Source organism: Culex quinquefasciatus, chromosome 3, assembly GCF_015732765.1.
Source record: "Culex quinquefasciatus strain JHB chromosome 3, VPISU_Cqui_1.0_pri_paternal, whole genome shotgun sequence".
NCBI classification, from domain to species: Eukaryota; Metazoa; Arthropoda; class Insecta; order Diptera; family Culicidae; genus Culex; species Culex quinquefasciatus.
The window spans coordinates 167,517,172-167,533,683 of record NC_051863.1 but is presented as its reverse complement, the minus strand read 5'-3'; the positions used below and the strand labels follow the sequence as shown (position 1 = coordinate 167,533,683).

The window sequence follows — 16,512 nt, the reverse complement described above, 5'->3', positions numbered from 1 at the left end:
TCAACCATTTGCTTATTTACTTATTTTTCACTTAGATTTGGTAACGAAAATAAATATGTTTATTTTTTCAATTTTTTAAATATATTTTTAAGGGGTTCAACAAGACAATAATATGATTTTTTGAATTTTATCGATTATGTGGTTAGAATAATTTATTTAAAATGCTGTAGCACAGCACAGAATTTTGCAAAATTGCACCGTTTTGGTGATGTTTACACACAAGATTAAGATTCTAGTCAGAAACTTTTGTACTGTACTGTTTTCGTGTAGTTTTTACAGCAGTTTCTGTTGTCTAGTTTTCTCACTCTACGTTACTTGTAAACACACACATATTTGTACTCACAGAACACAAACAGATGGAAAAGGGTCAGTGAACTTGTCCTGACCGCTCAGTTTCTTGAGGGAAAACATCCCAAGATCAGTCCCATTCCCTGACAGACCTCAGAACAGGTCAGAACAGTTCCGTTCCGTACAGTTTCTGTTAAATACAGTCTAGTTTGAACGCGAGTAAAGAGTTTTAGTAAAATAAAGTTCAGTTTTCGTTACACGCCACTAGTTTTGCTATTTACCAGGAAAGAAAGTGCGACAGGATCTTACAGACGCTCTTATGTGCGCAATCATAAAATGGTCCTTCGAACCGGATCATGTCGCGCCGTAAATCCTGATTCCGTAGCCGATGGATCGTGTCCGTCGGGCCACTGAATTTGTGCCGTAAACAATCGTCGCCGAAGATGGCGCCGGCAGCCATTCCGTTGAAGTGAAGAAGTGCTGAAAAAGAACACTCGACGATCCGCCATCTTCGGTAATCGTACCGACGTTCCGCGCGCGCCTCAGTCGCATCCCGATCCGCGGTCAGTTTCCGTCCGGTGCTTCTAAGACCGATTTCTGTGACGAAAATCTGCTCCGTCGAAGAAATTCGCAGTTTTCGTGTGTGAAATTTCGGACTTGTTTTTGTTTTGATGTCTGACAACTGCGGTTGTCACTGTGAGCTCCACCAACTGTCAGCGCCGTGAAGAGCTGGGAGCTATTTCACCGCACTGAAGAAAAGTCTGCAGAAAAGTACTGCAGAAGTCTGCACGCCGTCAGTTACAACCTGAAAGTTAAGTTGCCCGTGTCGAAAATCCGTGTTAATTGTGCCAAAACGTCGTACTGTATCCACCATTTTGTTCTGTGTCGCCATTTTGTCTTGTCATTTTGCCACACGAGACCAAAACATGAGCGAAATCCAAAATTGTGAAAAGTTGTGTGCGCCGGTGTAATACCGCGCAGCTCTACCATCGGCGAAAGTAGAACGGCGAAACTGGAGGTGACAGATCTGACGAAATTGAATTTGTTTACCTCGGTCGACTCGGTTGGAAGAAAAGACGATTGATCGTTTGATCACACACATACACACATTAGTTTTGTAACAGTTCAGACCAAGACAGTACAGAAGTTAACCGGAGAGTTTATGCTAGAAGATTAATGTTGAAAGCACGCTCAGAGCCGCCGTCTTTCAAGGCGGGCGGCATGTTTACACACAAGATTAAGATTCTAGTCAGAAACTTTTGTACTGTACTGTTTTCGTGTAGTTTTTACAGCAGTTTCTGTTGTCTAGTTTTCTCACTCTACGTTACTTGTAAACACACACATATTTGTACTCACAGAACACAAACAGATGGAAAAGGGTCAGTGAACTTGTCCTGACCGCTCAGTTTCTTGAGGGAAAACATCCCAAGATCAGTCCCATTCCCTGACAGACCTCAGAACAGGTCAGAACAGTTCCGTTCCGTACAGTTTCTGTTAAATACAGTCTAGTTTGAACGCGAGTAAAGAGTTTTAGTAAAATAAAGTTCAGTTTTCGTTACACGCCACTAGTTTTGCTATTTACCAGGAAAGAAAGTGCGACAGGATCTTACAGACGCTCTTATGTGCGCAATCAGGTGATATAGTCACTATTCAGCAATTCCCTACCAAAACCCGTTTTTTTACCATCAAGATGACCTACACCGTGTTAGGAAGGTCCTAAAAATTGCCATTTTCGTCACTTTTCGCAAAAACCACCTTAGAAAAACAACTCTGCACCATTTAAACCGATTTGATATATCTTGAGCGCAAACAGTATTATATAGGCCTTAGAACAAATAGTTAAAAGTTTTAAATATCTATTCAAACATTTGAAAAGGAAAAATGAAAACTTAAAAAGCTATTTTTAAGGTCTCGAGAGCAAAGAGCCTATGTCAGAAAATATTTTTCTCAGATTCCTCGAAAAATTTAGCACAAAGCATCAAAAAATGGTGAAGTTATGTTTTCAATTCTCTGCGATACGATATTTTAAAAATAAAAACTGGGATTCTTGACGCGCCACGCGGAAGACGGAAAAATGACGAAAATGGCAAAAAAACGAGTCGAAATTGCATCTTTCAACTACGAAAATTTTGGTACCCAAACATGTATAGGTCCTCGCTGAAATTTTTAAGTGATCGCAGTTTTTGTGACTGAAGTGGATTTTTTGCCGATTTCATTATTTTCCGGTTTTTGCGCGCATTTTATTTTCTAAAAAACATATCTCGGAATATTGAAAACATAACTGCACCATTTTTTATACGTTAAATTTTCCGAGGAATCTCATATAATCATTTTCAGATATAGGCTCTTTGGTCCCGAGACCTTTAAAATAGCATTTTAAGTTTTCATACGACATTTTCGTATGTTAGGCTAGATTTTTGAAACTTCTTGCTATTTTTAATGAAATTGCCAACTTATAGACTTTCATTTGCGTTTAACACAACTAAAATCGGTTAAGATGGCCGGGAGTTAAGTTTTTTTTTAAAGTGGTTTTTTCGAAAATCGACGAAAATGGCCATTTTTTGGACCACCCTTATACGGTGTAGGTTGTCCTAATGTCCCAACAAAAAAAAACGGATTTAATTATTTCGGCCATGGAACCCTCAGAACATTTTGAGCCCGATCAAAAAACATTTTTTTCGAATCTTGCTGTTTTCGTGGGGAATTTCTGTATTTGGTTATATTTTTTTTGGAAATTTTAACATGTGTTGTCATTTAAATACTTTAAGAAAGAAAGCCAACGTTGAAAAAATATTTTTAAAAGCTTTAAATTTGAACAATGATTTCGTGTAAATTTCAACCTAGATTCTAGTCTATGAAAATGAGTTCGTCTGAGTGTCACATAAAAAGCTTGTCATTTTTAAAAATTGGTGAGACTTTTTTCAATAAAAATAATTATATCATTTTAGAATTTGATCCAAAATCATGAATGAGCATTTTTTTTTTGTAAAGACCTTGTTCGGGCCGGGGCTCGAACTTGTGCCGGACGTTGGAGGTTTTGCTTCCCACCTTCGTTGGTGGCACCTGAAGACCTCGGAGACAGGTAACACCTCACTACCGTACACTATAGGCACTCGCACTTCGCACCTTCCACCGTGAAAGTGTCGTTGTTGCTTCACGATCACCTTAACGATCACACTCAGTCCGCTGGACTTGCTTCAGCAGCACTAGATAACAGATCACTACCGATCACGACGAATCTTCACGATTTGGGTTCGAATTGTCTTCGGTATTTGCATGCAATTATTTTTTGTGTGTTTAGTTCATAAGTAAATTCAATTAACTAACCCTAAATGTGAGTGTGTGTGTGTGTGTCTTCGAATTCATTCTGTGTAAATTGTGTGCTAAAACTAATTCGAACTATTTACATCTGTACAACACCTTCATGGTCAGTTCAGATCTGACCAGACCTGTAAGATAGCTTAGATTGATTTTAAATTGTTTTTATTGAAAAGATACGAATATTCATTTCGATATTTTTTTTCTAAAAATACGTTTATTCAAATAATCTATCTCTGGAATCAGATTTTGCACTATCCTGCACCACGGCTCACAAGATTATCAGAAAACGTATAGAAAAATATCAAAAATTGAAACAAACGTATTTTGGGAATTCAACGTTCTATCGTTCTTACAAAATATCAACATTTCTCAAATTCAGCAAAAGAAAGTTGAATTTTGGAATGTTGAAAATTTGGTTGGTTGAATATTACCTATTTTTTGAGTAATATTACTCAACAAACGTGTTAAAATGTGAACCTGATCAATATTCATCAGAAACTGATAAAATGTAACCAAACTTCGGGGCAATCCACAGAATGGTCAACCAAACAAAACGTGTTTGTTATTGTTTACATAAAGGAGAAAATCGTGACGTCAGAAATGAACTCAAATCACTCAAAGTTCATTTTGTGAGTGACTTTAACATTTTGGCCTAGTTTGACAGCTACCTCGTTCCCAGGTTTTCTGTGGGAGAGAAAAGGAGGCGAATACTTTATGGAATTCATACCTGTCAAAATTCCTAGCCTCAAAATTTTGTCGCGAGTTGCTTTTCTCCTCTATTCAAGGTCAAACATTAAAACGCGTTTTTCTTGGAACGTCAAAAAGACGTACGTACGACAAGATAGCTAGACTGCATCGATTTGTCAAACGGTAATCAGATTTGTTTTTTTCATAGATTTTCATTCAAATTTGATTTTTATACTGATATTTTCGGCACTAAAACGTAGACGAATTTTGATAAAAATTTCTTTCAATTTATATTTTAATTTTTACAGTTTTTGAACTCCTGCTTTCCAGCATCTCTAAATGCATCAACAACAACTACTTCCATCAGCCCTTAACCAGCTGAGCCACCGTTCATTGCAACTAATGGGCCCTTGTCAATACGTAAGTCGGTCTCTATGTCTCGAGAGACCTCTCATTTTCCCCCACGTGGATTATACATGTGTGTGTGCAATGCGTCGTTTGCATTTACTTCCATTTGAGAGCGGAAAAAAAAGTAGAATCCCTCCCACATGCAGCGGGACCTTGGCGACATGCACCCTCGTTCGGTATTATTGTCACGCGTGGTGGCCACGAAATTGAATTACCACGATTGTTGACAATTACGTGAACGCGGTGGGGTTGCAAAGTGAGGGAAAGTTGGGGGAAATTCTGCAATTTTAAAAAAGAATTTTCTTTGAAAGCGCACCTTGACGTCCCATTTCTCTGCTGCTCGTTAGAACTCCACTCCGATTCCTGTGAACTGAGGTGGGTTTTGCAACTCAGGAATATCTTTGCACAATGAAATTGGATATTTTTGCCGTCTTGCAGGGGGGACCTGCAATTCCCACGAATGATTTTCCTGACTTCAAAGTGAACGTCTTACTTCTCGAATTTGCTTCAAAAGATGGAAATATTTCTGCACGTTGGTGGTCCATTCGTCCGTTCGAGAAGAGGTGTAAATTTTCAGTCGTTCATAAATCCGAAACATAATTCGATTTGCTTCCAACAAATCAAATTTCGCCGAGGTGGGTCTCAGATTTTCCACTGCGCTTTATCCGTGCTCAGATTCCTCGGCGAAGGATCAGCACGATGCCCTGAAGTAATAAAAGCTGATTTGTTATTGTAATTTCCGTTGATTTACTTCACTTCGCAATTCAAGTTTTGAAAGCTTTCCAGAGTGAAAAAAAAGTCACTCTCAGCTGGCTCCATTCATCACTTCAACCAGTTCCGGTCTAATTAATTTTCAGTTCTGCCCCCCTCACTCTTGATTGACACGTGTTGACTGGGTGAAAACCTCATCAGAAAATTATTGACCACAGGCTGACGAAGTCAGCCCGCCAACAGTTGATCATGCGAAAGGACAAAGTTTTGCTCCGTACTGACGCAAAAAAAACCGGGCCCTTTTGCCCTAACGAGGACATAACCACACGTGGGTGTAGTTGGGGGCATCCTTCAACCCTTCAACCGGAGAGTAAATTACCCTATCAATTACGTTCATTATCGGCAATTATTAATCGTGCCGTCAGTTTTTAAATTGATTAATTTCAAGTTCTGTTCCTCCCGGGAAATGTTCACACTAGGGGTCACTTTTCGGACGTTAAAATTTTGGCACATCAAAATTTATTCAATGAATAAAATTTTCAAAATTCATTCCCAGAACATGTGCCCTTTTGGCTGATATTGCAATGCCATAAATCACCACGCTGAACGTGACAGCATTTTGGCAACGGTCCAGCCAGCACTCCACATCGACCACTGGTTGACGGGAACGGGTGAGCACCGATGATGGACAATTCGGTGAGGGACTTCCAACGGGTCAAGGCAGATTACCCGGGTTCCAACCGGGCCAGGTTCCGGGTTAGCGAACGGTTTGAACAAATAAAATCACGTACAACACTTTAGACAGGAAACCACTTATATTTCGACAAACTACATTTATTTTTCTAGCACCTAACAAACTATGTTCTTATTGAACCACACGTTAAAATTTGTGCGAGGGCCTAGCTTGACCTTTTTTCATCTGGTGACCAGGAATGACTGAGAGTTTTAGTTACGTAATTTCTTAGCTTATATAATAATTGGGTCATGTTGATACGGGTCATGCAAAGCTCATCCTCGTCGATCCTCTCTGAGAATCGGCGACATCAACTCGCTCCCCGATCTGCTGCTGCTGGTCCGTCGATGACTATCGATGACGCTGGCCATCTCGTTCCCGCTGCAGCAACCACGCAATCGCGGTCCAGAGCTCGTCGCTCGATGGACTGGCACAATAGCTCGCGGTGATCCAGGGTTGTATCCCCGAACATTCTCACCCACCCAGAAATATCCAGCATTTCTGAAAATAAATAAAAAAATCCTCTTCGAGGAGTGGGAGTGGGAGGGGATGGGAAAGTGATGTTTTCATTTTTCCTCTGTAGAGTCTGTTGTTGGCTGTTCATCCGGACGTGGTAATAAACATATTTTTCCACCGGGCGTTTCAGGAATCCCGAAGCCGTCTTCAGCGTTACCACCCGTACAACCCCATCGTCCCCGGGATGTACCGTGTGTATTCTGCCGAGCTTCCAACGTATTGGTGGCAGGTTGTCGTCCACCACGACTACTAGCCGGCCAACTTCAATTGGGACTGCTGCATACAAACGTTTAGTTCTGCTCTGAAGTTGCGACAAATAGTCGCGTTTCCAACGTCTCCAGAATTCTTGGACCTTGCGTTGAACCTGCTGCCAGTAGTTGAGTCGGTTTGTGGGCACGTCGAGGTAGCTTGGATCCGGCAAAGACTGCAGCGAAGAAGTTACGAGGAAGTGTCCAGGTGTTAGGGGTTCCAAATCGTTTGGGTCGTCTGACAATTGTGTGATTGGGCGAGAATTCATGCAACTTTCGACCTGAACCAACAAAGTTGTCATGTCTTCGATGGCTAACGTTTCTTCCCCCAACTCTCGTAGCAGATGGTGGTTTGCTGATCGTACAGCGGCCTCCCACAAACCGCCAAAGTGGGGTGCACTTGGTGGGCTGAAAATCCAACGAATGCCTTGATCAGCAAACTCCTTAGCGACCTTCTCTTTGTGCTCTGAGTCTTTCATCAAAACGAACAGTTCTTGAAGCCGATTTTTACCACCAACAAAATTTGTTCCGTTATCAGACCAGATCTCTGCGGGTCTGCCACGGCGACCTATGAACCTCCGCAGCGCTTGCAGGTACCGATCTGTAGATAAATCCGACACAAGTTCCAAATGAACTGCTTTTGTGCATAGACAAATGAATAAACAAACGCTTCGGTTGGGAAAATGTGTGGCCTCGAAAATTAAAATTAACACTTTGTTCCGCGATTATCATGCGATAATCAGAGGGTGGTCTAGAGTTGTTTGCTGGAAGTTATTTAAAAAAATTGTATTTAAATAGTGATATCGAGAGATAAATAGCTCAATAAGAAGTGAGCAAGAAAGTTTCAAACATTAGTTGGGCAAAATTGGTTGTTTAAATAGTGAAAATCAACCAATTGGATGGAGTTAGGAGCACGTGCTTAACTTGTCAAACATATGAAAACCAACCCTAATTTCAAAATATTTGCGCTGTCAATCAACAATCTGATTGAAAAAATTGTCAAACATTGTTGTAAATAAATTTGTACGCAGATTTTAAGGGGATGCATCTAAGTTCCCGTTGTTTTTTTAAATTGAGCAATTTTCTGAGATTTCGGTCATTCGATTTTTTTGTATTTTTTAATCCGGGCGAAACTTTTTTGGTGCCTTCAGTATGCCCAAAGAAGCCATTTTACATCATTAGTTTGTCCATATAATTTTCCATACAAATTTGACAGCTGTCCATACAAAAATGATGTATGAAAATTCAAAAATCTGTATCTTTTGAAGGAATTTTTAGATCGATTTGGTGTCTTGGGCAAAGTTGTAGGTATTGAAATGGACTACACTAAAAAAATGATACACGGTAAAAAAATTGGTGATTTTTCATTTCACTTTTTGTCACTAAAACTTGATTTGCACAAAAAACACTATTTTTATTTTTTAATTTGTTGATATGTGGGTAATTCTCCGCCAACTCACACAGAAGTTGCCCCGATCCGTCTTCTATTTGCGTGAAACTTTGATCTAAGGGGTAACTTTTGTCCCTGATCACGAATCCGAGGTTTGTTTTTTGATATCTCGTGTCGGAGGGGCGGTACGACCCCTTCCATTTTTGAACATGCGAAAAAAGAGGTGTTTTTCAATAATTTGCAGCCTGAAACGGTGATGAGATAGAAATTTGGTGTCAAAAGGACTTCCCAAGCAGACGGAAATAACTTGGGAAGGTCAGTTTTTGATATTGTGAGAAGATCGAAATATGTTATTGATATGATCGGATTAGTTGTTAAAATAAAAAAAAATCAATAACAAAGATTTGTTCGAAGAATAACATAAACTGTTATTATGTTGTTATTGCAATAACAAACCAATAACACAGAAGGAATCATGAAGGAATAACAAGATTTGTTATTTTGTGCGGAGAGGTGAAGCAGCATATTAACAAAAAATGTTATTTAACTGGTATGTCTCCATAACAAAAAAAGTTATTGTTTTAGTTTATTTGTAATTTGTAAATAAACCTGCAGATGCCATAACTCCTCTGTAATAGTCAGGGCTGCAGAGTCGGGTTCCTCCAAGCGACTTTGAATCCATACTTTGAAGACAACTCCGACTCTGGATGCAGGATATGACGTCAACGACGACTTCAGCTCTCCAAAAATACCCGACTTCACAGATTCCGACTCCAAGTAAAAGTTGCTGAAAATTTGCTGAATCCGATGCAGTCTCCGAGGTCTCACTCCAGCTCGAACTTCAACGTCAGCTCCGACTTCCTGGCTCTGTGAAAATAATAACAGCTTTTGTTATTCACACTTCAAAAATTCTCAATAAGTAAATCAATTTCGTTAGGCTATATAACAAAATTAAAAAAAAAAATGACTCTCAAAAGTTAATTTTATTGGATTAATTTCAGCTTGAAACCCCTGTTTCATGGTGAAATAAATGACCCCGATGAAATTGGTCAAAATTATTTCATAGTTCTAGCCAATGTTAGTAAAATCCCATAGGGGGTATATCAAATAATCAAAAAAAAAATAAACTTTCAAAATTTCAACTTTTTGAACAATTTTAGCTTAAGGACCCCATTTCATGGCCAAAATAATGACCCTGACGAAATTGGTCAAAATTATCCCATAGTTCTAACCATTTTAAACAAAGTCCTTTAGGGGGTATATCAAATAATTAAAAAATTCAACTTTCAAAATGTCTACTTTTCAGAATAATTTTAGATTAAGAACCCCATTTCATGGCTAAAATAATGATCTCGACGAAATTGGTCAAAATTATCCCATAGTTCTAGCCAATTTTAGCAAATTCCCTTAGGGGGTATATCAAATAATTAAAAAAAATCAACTTTCAAAACTTCAACTTTTTAGAATAATTTTAGCTTAAGGACCCAATTTCATGGCCAAAATAATGACCCTGACGAAATTGGTCAAAATTATCCCATAGTTCTAAACATTTTAAACAAAGCCTTTTAGGGGGTGTATCGAATAATTAAAAAATCAACTTTCAAAAATTTCAACTTTTAAGAATAATTTTAGCTTAAGGACCCCATTTCATGGCCAAAATAATGACCCCGACGAAATTAGACAAAATTATCCCAAAGACCTAAACAATATTTAACCAAAGAAAAAATAATAACATTTTGTGTTATGGACACTCAGAAACTTTTTCATTTGTGCGATTTATGGTTATTTTATTTCTAAGTCAGTATACCGAACGAATAACAAATTTTGTTATTAGGAGAGGTTTTGAAATGTATAACATTTCCTCTTATTAGCATGTTATTAAACAATTTCAATATAATATCACTTCAATACCAAATTTTGATATTTTATCAGAAACTGTTATTATTTTTTCTTCTTTAAGTTGAACTTCAGGATAAAATAATAACACTTTTTGTTATTTTAACAGGATTTGTTATTGAAATATTATTAATTTTATTATTACCGTCTGCCCGGGTTTTATGTAGAATTCTGCAAAAACTTATTTTTCATCGAAAAAAACACAAAAGAAGTTTTAAAAATTCTCCCATTACTGTAAAAATTTTTTGGAACATGTCATTTTATGGGAAATTTAATGTACTTTTCGAATCTTTATTGACCCAGAAGGGTCATTTTTTCATTTAGAACAAAATATTTCATTTTAAATTTCGTGTTTTTTCTAACTTTGCAGGGTTATTTTTTAGAGTGTAACAATGTTCTACAAAGTTGTAAAGCAGACAATTACAAAAAATTTAATATATAGACATAAGGGTTTTGCTTATAAACATCACGAGTCATCGCGATTTTACGAAAAAAAGTTTTGAAAAAGTTGGTCGTCGTTGATCATGGCCGTTCATGGTCACCCGCGACAGGCACGGACGACGAAACAAAGAGAAACGCAAAAAGTAACTTTTTCAAAACTTTTTTTTTCGTGAAATCGCGATAACTCGCGATGTTTATAAACAAACCCCTTTTATCTATTTATCAAAAATTTTGTAATTGTCTGTTCTACAAGTTTGTAGAACATTGTTACACTCCAAAAAATAACCCTGCAAAATTAGAAAAACATGAAATTTTAAAATGAAAAATTTTGGTTCAAATGAAAAAATTACCCTTTTGGGTAAATATAGATTTGAAAAGTACATTAAATTTCCCATAAAATGACATGTTCCATTTTTTTTTACAATCGAGTAACGGAGAATTTTTAAAAAACGGACCTAGGATTCGTGATCAGGGACAAAAGTTACTCCTTAGGACAAAGTTTCACGCAAATCGAAGAGGGGTCGGGCAACTTTTTCCGATTTCGTGTGAGTCGATAGAGAATTACCCACAAGCTTTCAAATAAATCTATAAGTTCAAACTTGAAGAACTTGACGCCTGCATTAAAAAATGTATTTTTACTATTTCAAAAATATTTCCCACACAGAATAAATAATGATGATAATATTTTCAAACAGATTTTGTGTCAAAAAATGTGTAATATTTCATCAAAAAGTGGTGAATTTTCATCGGGTTCACATTTATTACATTTTTTACTAAAGTATTAAAAAACAGGGTTTCAACCTTTCAAAATTATGATTTTTGCTTCTGTGCAGTAATTTGTTGCATGTTTATTTGCCGTAGTCTAATAACTTCTTAAGTGTTAGCGTTTGGCACGGGAAGAGGACGTCCAACATAAACAATAGTTGCGAACCAGAGAAATATAAAAAAATAAACTTGATGTTAGAACCATTTTTTTAATATGTTATATCGATTAATTCAAATTAAAATGCATTTAAACAAGTTCTTTTTTGTGTTTATTCCATAATAACGACGACAGAAACTTACATCAAAATTTAGAAAAAAAATGGTTATATTGATGTACGTCAGGAGATTTATTTCAAAAGCTTTACTTTGTAATGGCGTTTACGCCACAGATTTAAGGAGTTAAATCAATGAAAACTATTTATGTTGCCTGCCAATTGTTGTTTAAAAACATTGCAAAAGGTTGTCACCTCCCCATTTCCGGGGAAAGTGCGAGCATGAGACAAGATGGAGTACTATTGAATAGCAGGAGTACCATTTCCTGCACAGAAGCAATAGAACACAGCAAACAATAAAAATGGGTCGAATTCCAACAGAATCCCAGATAATCAACCAGCCCTCCCAAGACAAGGATAAATTCAACCTACACAGAAATAAAAGAGGGGATTTTAGCGTACTTACATCTATATTGGCGAACTAAACCTACACAGAAAAAAATCTGTAAATGTCCATGTCATGTAAAGTGTGTTTTTCATGTAATTCCACCAAATGTAAATTTGAAATCCAATGTAAATCGCTAAATTTGATGTATTTAGCAATCATGTAAAATCTAAACGAATGTAAATAATAAATGGCATGTAACTGGACATGGTTTTTGTCAATCAATAATGAATCTAAACATGTAAAAACTAAAATAGATGTAAAATTCATCTAATGTTATTACAAAACACATGTAAATTGAAATTGCCACAACTTTTTGACAGCAAAGCAAAACAAAACAGATCGAATAAAAAGTTGTTTGAGAGCAGTCGTTTTAAAATGGGTTTTGTGAATACGCCTTTGTTTATACAATGATAGACACTCGATTCTCAATGAATGTGTAGCACTGGGCATTCCCTCGTCATCGAAATCATCGAAATCAAAATCTGTCAAATCTGGCCCGTCAAACTCGAAGAAGGCTGGATTTTTTTGTTTTGTTGTTTTGATAGTTGCGAAACTACAGCGAGTTCAAAGCAGACTCACGGGCCAGCTCTAATTTTAAACTTTCAGTGCGATCTGCACCTGGCTGCGGTGGCCGGTGATGGAGAAGGTAAGGTAAGTTGCCAAAAAATCTTGTTGAGTTTCTGACATGTTTTTGCTCCACAAACAGGAGCTGCGATTACGACGCAGATGTCAACGCCGGGACGATTTCGCGATTCCTCAAATTCGCCACCACCGCAGCTGCAGGTGTAGATCGCATCGAAAGTTTGGAACTCAGGCCGGAACCTTATAGAGAATCTGGTCAGAGCAGAATACTACTAAATAAGCAGTAGCAGAAATCAAAACAATTGTCATTCAGATAAGTATATTAGATTTTTGTGTGTGTCTAAGAAATGATACTTTGTGTTTACTTTTTTATTTTTCAGATAAACACCAACTTCAATGATAAAAAGAGTAACAGCGGAAAGTTTACGTGGCGTGGGATTCAAACTAATCCAATTTGGCAGCTTTCAGATCAGAACACGAAAAGTGCAGCTGGTAAACAAAGAAAACATCAATGCCGGCAAGGTGAGTCATGAGTCTTGATCTTCTTTCTGCTTGGGTTGTTGAATGAGATTAATTTATTTTGTTTTATTCTTTTCCGTTAGACGATTGTTGATCCTGTTTGGGACCGCGAACCATGCTGATGGACCAGATGGTCAGAATCGTGATGACCAACGATAGAAATATGATCCTGCTCGAGATTACGTCCCAACATCCGGTGGCGAACAGTATGATAATGATTGCCCGAACCCAGGACGAGGAGGTGGTGATGGAACCACCTCGGTGATAGTGCTGGGCGTCGAAATATTGACCGTGGCAGAGCTGTTCCTGCAGTAGCAGATTAGTCGGACGGTTCTCATCCGGGCGTATCGGGAGTCGTTGGAGGATATGATCAAGCTGCTGCAGGAGGGTGCCAGCGTTCCGTAGGACAAGGCTATGTTGGAAGTGGTGGTCAAAGCTTGCATCGACTCCAAATTCATCAGCCGTTAGTCCGATCTGGCGGTCAATATTGCTCTGGAGACGGTCATGTTACTGCAAAATAATAGCAGCCGGATGATCGTTCGACGAGTCGTGTGCACCGTGGAGTTATGTTCTACCAGGACGTGACCCGCCTGAAGATGCGCCGGTACATCAAGAAGTCCTGCATCGTTCTGTTGGATTTAACGCTGTAGTACAGAGTATCCGGCTGAACGAAACTAGCAAGCACCTAATTCAGGGCCGATCCAGCTTGCACGGGATGGAAAAGTCTCAAGAGGTAAGACATCAAACGGCAGAGTCAAATAAGTACTGTTTACTAAGTCATTATTTTACAATTCACAGGTCAAAACAATTGGACAGTTGCCACCGGTAAATCACCTTCTCAAGCGCGTGCTGGGTTTCTTGATCGTCACATCAGGGAGGGAAACTTCTGCTGCGGATGATAGCACCGTTGTTGAATATGTTGCTGCTGACGAATTTGGCCTTGCATTTGCTTCCATAGATTGCTGCGTTGGATTTTTCAGTTTGTAACGGAACTGTTAAGCTGATTTCAATCAAACACAAAACCATTTGTTGCCCGAGGAGCCCATCATCAAGCTCAAGAAGACACGATTAAGGAAAGCACCGAGTCTGGTGAGTATGTTCCTCAGTGTAGATACCACCGATAAAAACTCATTTGTATTGCTCCGTTGAATTTAGAATCTGAATATTGTAGCAGATTCTAGATTCAGCGGAGCAAAAAAAATTTTTCTGGTTGTGTAATTTTACATTAGATTTGGTGGAAATTTACACGATTTCAATAGATTTTCAATTGGAACATTTACAATGAAAGTCATGTAAATTTCCAATGAATCTAATGTAAATATACATCATTTATCATGATACCTTTTGGTACATGATAAATAATGTAAATTTACAGAAATATTTTTTTCTGTGTAGTTGGCGTCCTTAAAACTAGAGTTGCGGGTGTAAACCTGTGTGTGTGTGTGTGACCCCCGTGTATCCCTCGACGATCCGGAACAACGTTGCTGCCCGGGCAGAACCCAGCTTGGTCACCGGCGAGAACGCCGGCCATCCGGTGCATTTGCCCCGCCGTCCAGTCGGCAGGAATGCACAGCAGCGCACCGCTCCACACCACGGCTCCAGCCATGATGGAATTTAGCTTGCGAAACAGGAAATGAAGGCCTGCACAATGGCAGACAATAGAAATTAGCACACATTTCAGGGACGAAGCACATTTTTTGGGACTTATTTTAGAATGGCGGTTAGATTTTTTTCTTACCGATCTCAAGTACTCCTAACTACTCCAGCATGGCCATGCTATCCATGCTGAACGTAGACGCCACCTCACTAGCACACAAAAAGTACAAAAAAGACTCAAATTAACACCAATTAAGCACACGAGGGAGGGTCGCCACTCTACCTCTCCACCACGACCAATTTACGGTGTCGCGGCACCTCGCACTCCAGTGCGGTTATTATTCCACGCCTTGTTCTTCCTCCTAGGCGAAACAATCAAAATTACAATTACGCTAACACCACAAAATCCGCAAAAATTACACTGGTGAGACGGTTTTCACCACAAAAATCCTCGGACAAAACTTCTTCCTGAGGTCGATCGTCCGGCGGAAAAGTTGACGGGTTGACGATCGACGCGGTCTCCTTTACGCTAAACCAGTGACTGATGACGATCTGCGGGCGACGATCGGCTATATTGGTTGACCGATCGCGCCTCGTCTTATCACTCACGGCTCTGGTTGACGTTGGCCGATAAGAGATTGGAGAGTGAGTACCGGGGCGTCGCCAGGGTGGCTGCTCGACTTGATTTCCCCAACGGGAAATTAGTTTGATGCTGGCATGGTTGATGTCGGTCCGGTATGTTGATGTGATGATGAGCATAAACATAATCGGTGGGTGTGCATGTTGTGTTATGTGCTAGGGTAATCATTCAACGATCGGCCTTCGGTCTTGAAATTGCCCAATATCTAGTGCATACGTGCCTTATGTGCGTACGGTTAGCTGGGAGATCACGCACTCGCGAGAGTAAGCGCGCAATCGGCATCGATCGGCTGCTGGGAAGCCGCGATCGATGATGATGATGGTTCTTGGCTTCTTGTTTGTGTTGTAAGTGTAGTGGTTTTATAAAAATTCTAGAAGACAAAAGATTAAATTTTGCCCTGATTGGGATGGCTTAGGGCACTCTTCTTATTATTCGCAGACTTCTACGGTTGCAATGGTAAACTGCAGCAGGCAGGTTACAAGGTTTTGAAAGTTTTGAAAAAAACGCCGTTTTTGCCACTTAATCAAAATTCTCAAAATTTCAATCCTGTGATGTTCAATAAAAACCTTAAAAAACCGCGTGCATTGTTGTCACTCTTAATATGAATGAAGTTTAAATCTTGTCGGACTATCTTGATACACTCTGGAAATTGATGTTAATGCGACAACTGGTCAAAGAGATTACGGGTCAGAACGCGTTTGACACACGTACACGCCCGACTATGGTAAACATTTGCAATTATAACTCGGGACCCCGGCAACCAAATCCAACCAAATTTGCGGACAATGCACAGAATGGTTAACCAAACAAAACGTGTTTGTTTTTGTTTATGCACGGTCAAACATCAAAACAAATTATTCAAATGGATTCAATAATTTGATAATTATCAGTAACAAGTTCATTAAGTACAAACCTCCTCCTCACTTCCACCAAAAATGTGTCTTGTTCCACTTCCTGTTTGCGCGCGTTCCATGTTAATGAGGTTGTTGGCGTATTTTAACGCCACTTTGGATCCAGTGAAACCACCACCACACCCGAGAGGGTGGGGGTAGCGTTGGGTGTTGATGACATCCCTCTCGTTGGGCGCTCCAGTTAAATGTGTGTATGTTTG

General features: G+C 39.1%; 1 long non-coding RNA gene and 1 pseudogene across 1 annotated transcript; one reads left to right on the top strand and one right to left on the bottom strand.

Moving 5' to 3' along the window:
* The first annotated feature begins 8,618 nt into the window (after positions 1-8,618).
* Positions 8,619-13,815, top strand: LOC119770070 (annotated as a pseudogene).
* A 748-nt stretch (positions 13,816-14,563) lies between these two features.
* On the bottom strand, positions 14,564-15,515 carry LOC119770073. Its single transcript, XR_005278645.1, has 4 exons — positions 15,182-15,515; positions 15,045-15,123; positions 14,904-14,971; positions 14,564-14,806 (listed from the first exon to the last, which is right to left on the bottom strand). It is a non-coding gene; the product is annotated as an uncharacterized LOC119770073 (long non-coding RNA).
* Positions 15,516-16,512: the final 997 nt, after the last annotated feature.